The following is a 6,000-nucleotide window of genomic DNA, read 5'->3' on the forward strand; positions in this document are numbered from 1 at the left end:
TAAAGTCAAATAAAAGCTTACTGAATGATAAAAATTTCATGGCCATAGTACTATAGTAGATTTGTATAAAAAGTTGAGTCAAGGAAGTTTGAAAAAGTGGCAAAAATCATGTTCCCACATACCCTGTTTTTGCAGACCCAGTCACAAATTATGGGATATCTAAGGTTCAAAGTAGGCCTGAGTCAAATATGCAAAAATTTTCCCAAATTCTTTCAGGAATTTCCCTAAGTTTTCACCCAGTATGTTCTTTCAGTGTTCCTATTACGCTTGCATTATGCTCCTAAGTTAGCAACATTTGTGACAATTACCATGGAACATTAATTTTTAACCAGTTAATGCTCTATTAGGGTATTTCACTATAAAATGATTGTTCTATTAGAGAGTATCGATCTAAGGAGCTATGTACAATGCATTTGAGTGCTCTTTGCAGTTTCCACCAACTGCTCTATTAGGGAGTATCGATCTATTTTGATGGAATTAATCTCCATAGTTTGAAATGTCAACCTAATATGCCAGCATTATGCTGGCATAGCATCCAGCCTATTATGTTTTACTACTAATCCTAATTGTGTGATATCATGTGAACCACTTCCAGGCTTGAGTGACCACGACGCTGTTTTAGTATCCATCAAGATTCCTAAACGTGTAATTAAACAACATCCCAGAACTTTTTACCTTTACAAGCTAGCTGAATGGGGAAAAATAAGAGAGAAATTATCAGACTTGTCACACGATTACTTTGAAATAAATCAAGCATCACCCCAAAGCTAAGATGAAAATTACTCCTTCTTATTACAAAATTTACAAGAAATAATAAACACTCATACTCCTACCAAGAAATTAAGTACAAGAATTCACCTTCACTGTGCAAAAAGTGGGATATAATATGGTATTTCCAGTGGCTTATTGAATACAAATAAGCCTTAATATAAATCCTGTATTATACTCATTTTATACTTTAGTATAATCCATACTATACTATTGCATATATGGTTTCAGTTTATTTACCACATTACCTCAAATAGCTTATATCTAATATAATGCCCACACTATACCATCGCATATATGGTTTCAGTATATTTAACACATTAACTGAAGTCTTACATGAGATTGTTAGTATAATACAGGTTATACCAAGCTTTTTTGTATTCAATAAGCCACTGGAAATACCATCTTATATCCCTCTTTTTTCACAGTGTTCCCTGGCTGTCTTCTGCTTTAAAACGACTCGTACGTAAAAAGCAAAGAGTTTATAGAAGAGCAAAGCGTTATTGTTGAAATAATGACTGGAATGAATACAAAAAGAGGTAGATCATAAACTAAAGTACCAACACAAATCCTACCTGACAAACCTAACTTCATCACCAGACAGTAACAAAAAGTCTTTATGGCACTACATCAAGTCACGAAAGCAAGAAAACAATGGTATTAGTACATTAATAAATCCTATAAATGGTCATATCATAACCAATCCTGTGGAAAAAGCAGACACCCTCAATCAACACTTTCAGCCTGTCTTTACATCCAAAGATAATAGTAACATTCCTAACAAAGGTCCATCCTTATTTCCATCTTTACCTACATTTGAGATTACCGAACAAGGAGTCTACAATTTGTTAAGTACCTGTGAAACATCCAAATCCCCAGGACATGACTCCTTACATCCGTATGTACTGAAGGTCACAGCTGCTGAATTATCTCCCATTCTAACTCATATTTTCAAACAATCACTAGAATCTGGTGAAGTCCCATTACAATGGAAGCATGCCTATGTCACCCCAATATTTAAAAAGGTTCCAAAGCTCACCCAGGCAACTACCGTCCTATCTCACTCACCTCAGTAGTTTGTAAAACAATTGAGCATATCATAGTGAGTCAAATTATGAAGCATTTGGAGGACCAGAATATCCTTTCAGAAAACCAGACTTAGATCAAAACATTCCTGTGAGACTCAATTACTCATTACTGTTAATGACATTGCAAAAGATATTGACAGGAACCTGCAAATTGATGCTGCTATATTAGACTTTTCTAAAGCGTTCGACAGAGTAGCTCATTCTAGACTTCTCTACAAATTGAATTACTATGGTATATGAGGAACTGTCTTACAATGGCTAGAGTCCTTCCTTCATGGTCGTACCCAACAGGTTGTAGTAGAAGGCTCTATATCTTCTACATGTTAAGTTACATCCGGTGTTCCACAAAGTTCCGTACTTGGTTTGTGTTGTTCTTAATTTACATTAACGATATTGTAACAAACATCAAGAGTGAAATTAGATTATTTGCTGATGGCATTCTACTCTATAAAACTATAGCTACGCCCAACGATCACAGAATACTGCAAAATGACTTAGATTCCCTAATACAATGGGCTAGCAACTGGCTGATGGAATTTAACATTCCCAAATGCAATATTTTACAATTTACAACCCACCACAGTAAAAGCACTTTTATAAAATGTCTAATATTCCATTGAATATTGTATCAGAGCACACCTATCTTGGTATCCACCTCCATCATACACTATCGTGGAACCTCATGTTAACTATATTTGTGGAAAGGCAAACTGTCTTCTTGGATTTCTGAAAAGGAATTTATATAATGCCCCAATACAAATCAAAGAACACTTATACAAACAATTATTGTTACCTTCTATTGAATACTGCTCAGCCATCTGGGATCCTTATCACCAAACAACAGTTAGCAAATTAGAAATGATCCAACACCGAGCTGCAAGATTTGTTCTTAATAAACCATGACACAGATCCAGTCAACAACACAGTATTACAGATATGCTTAATTACCTTCAATGGCCAAGTTTAAAAAGTAGGAGAAGGAATGCTAGACTTATCTTATTATTCAAGATTGTGAGAAACTTACTGGTGCTACCAACTGTTGTTTACCCCAGCCAACCCCTGTATCATAAACTCGTGCCAATAATCCCCTCAAATTTGCACAGCTGCAATCCAGAATTGATTTATACAAGTATTCTTTTCTGCCAAGATCAATTATTGATTGGAATAACTTGAAAATTGATAACATTGACACAATTAACCTTGACACTTTTAAGAACATTGTAGATAAGCTAAATAATTTGTGATTTGTAATGCACATTAGCGTGTTGCCCCTGGTGGGCTTTGCAAATTAATAATAAATAAAAAAAATTAAAAAATGTTGTTTATTATGTTGGCATATTTGACACAAGCCTAGTACTTAGTTGAAAACTATATTTCCAAAAATTCTGTTTAAAATTCTTTGAATTATTTCATGAATAATCTTTTGGTCATGGTCTATGGTTGATAATTGAGACAACAGTGGGTTCAAGAGATATAGTTAAAATGCTGTGGTATGCAGGGATATTAATGTTTGTACTATATCACTGCTGTATGGGAGTGTACACCTCTACTAACCACTCCCAACTACAAGTTTGTCTTACACAATGAAAGTAGACAAGCATGGTAAAACCTGTATTAGTGACTATCTTTATTGAAAGACCACCTGTTAAATCGTAATTATTTCTTTAATGCTATCCTTCCAATGCAGCCACTCTGCCTAGCAAATCCAATTATGGATGAATGGACATCAAACAAGCCAACACATGCCCTGAAACATCAAAGTGTTTTATAATATTAAGTCAAACCAAGTCAATTAAACCAATAGTTTTTCTAATACTTTAGGTGTGCATGGGTGTAAAATACTTTCATATTTTCTTAAAACATTTAGCATTAATTTTTTTCACTTATTGAGTTACAAGTGTGTCCTGAGCTCTTCTGCATGGGGCCATGATAAAATACCCTCTCTATTATAGAAGCTATAGAAGTGGTCCAAATGCATGTGTATCATGATCCACGGTAGTGGTTCATAATAGCAAGAGTTCATAATGTATTATGTACCACTCTGCGGTGGCAGTTCAAAGGCACTGCCAGTGCCATAATTTGTATATTGCACTGCTGCAGACCGCAGCGAGTGCATTATAACTTATAACGCACTGGTTGCGGTTTTGTAGACCACAACGAGTGCATTATAAGTTATAATGCACCGACCGCTGCACAATATATAGATATTGCACTGGCTGCGGTTTTGTGCAGCATAGCACAAGTGCCGGTGATGAAGACCACTATGACACCTCACCTAATAGGTGGAAAGACACTTCACAGATCACTCGATTTCTTTTATAGCCTGATATGTAAAGGTCGATTGTGGGCCATAACGTCACCAATACGTATAATGTTTACAAGCAGCCAATGGCGATCGAAAAAGCCAACACGGGTGGCCACAACTCTAGTCTACATATATATAAATGTACTTATACACCTTACTAGTCTGGTGCCATCTTAGCCCAGATTAAACTGTAGTCCACTTCAACAATGACTCAATAAAACAAATATATTCTAAATAATACTAACCTTTAAGTTCGATTGTGGGAACCAGTTTTGTCATGCCACCAGATTCGAGTTTAGCCAGTGTGAATAGTAAGAATTAGACTAGTATCGTTTAGTAGTTTACTTAAACCGTCTATTTAGCTGCTTTTTTTCGCTCGAGAGAATCACTGGTGATTAGTCTGGTGCTTAGTCTATATGGCACACTGGCATGCTGAGCACTACATGATGAGAGTCGAACAGTGAATGCAGGTTAGTGATATAACCCATAGCGTACTAGCTTTCAATATCTCAGGTGGCTGCAGTACTGCAGGGGGAACGTCATCGCAACGTCTGGCTTGGTTACCCACAATCGATGTTAGAAACCTGGCCTTTATAAGTAGTACAGCTGTCTTGTGAGACTCTCCCCACCTATTAGGTGAGTGGTACATAACACTTATACAACGTGCACTCGTGCTCTGCCTGTATAAACGCACTTGCCTTCGGGCCTGACGGCCCTCAGGCTCATGTGTTTATATCAGGCAGAGCACTCGTGGCCGTTGTATAACTATATAATGAACTCTTGATAATAGAGATTGCATATGCATTTTCCAAAATCCTAATAGAGCACTCAACTAAACACCACTTTAGAAACCATTTTCAACCTCAAAAGAAGCCTTATAAGTTAATGTGGAAGACGTTTAGGTCTACTATAGCAAAGATGAAGCCAAAAGTACTTGATAAAAGTACTTTTTATAAGAACTTGAACAAACTATACCCCATCACACTAAAGGTCATATCTTTGTACTTGAACAGATTATCTGCATTCTGTAACTTGCACCATAGTACATAAAGTCAAATATATAAAAGCTTACTGAATGATAAAAATTTCATGGCCATAGTAGATTTGTATAAAAGGTTATGAGTCAAGGAAGTTTGAAAAAGTGGTAAAACTCTTGTTCCCACATACCCTGTTTTTGCAGGCCCACTCACAAATTATGGGATATCTAAGGTTCAAAGTAGGCCTGAGTCAAATATGCAAACTTTTGCCCAAATTCTTTCAGGATTTTCCCAAAGTTTTCACCCAGTATGTTCTTTCAGTGTTCCTATTACGCTTGCATTATGCTCCTAAGATAGCAACATTTGTGACAATTACCACTGTGAAAAAGGTGGGGTATAAGATGGTATTTCCAGTAGCTTATTGAATACAAATAAGCCTTAATATAAATCCTGCATTATACTCATCTTATACTTTAGTATTATCCATACTATACTATTGCATATATGGTTTCAGTTTATTTACCACATTACCTCAAATAGCTTATATCTAATATAATTCCCACACTATACCATCACATATATGGTTTCAGTATGTTTAACACATTAACTAAAGCTTTATGTGAGATTGTTAGTATAATAAAGGTTATATCAAGCTTTTTTGTATTCAATAAGCCACTGGAAATAGCATCTTATATCCCTCTTTTTTCACAGTGTACCATGGATAGGTACCAGCCTATTATGCTTTTAATTTTACCTATTATGCTATGCTGCAGTGCTCAAATATTTTGCCTATTATGCTCATAATTATGCTCAATTTTTTTTGCCACAGTTCCAATGTTTTGTTACTTTCTATATATGGGTA

Source organism: Dysidea avara, chromosome 2, assembly GCF_963678975.1.
Source record: "Dysidea avara chromosome 2, odDysAvar1.4, whole genome shotgun sequence".
NCBI lineage: Eukaryota > Metazoa > Porifera > Demospongiae > Dictyoceratida > Dysideidae > Dysidea > Dysidea avara.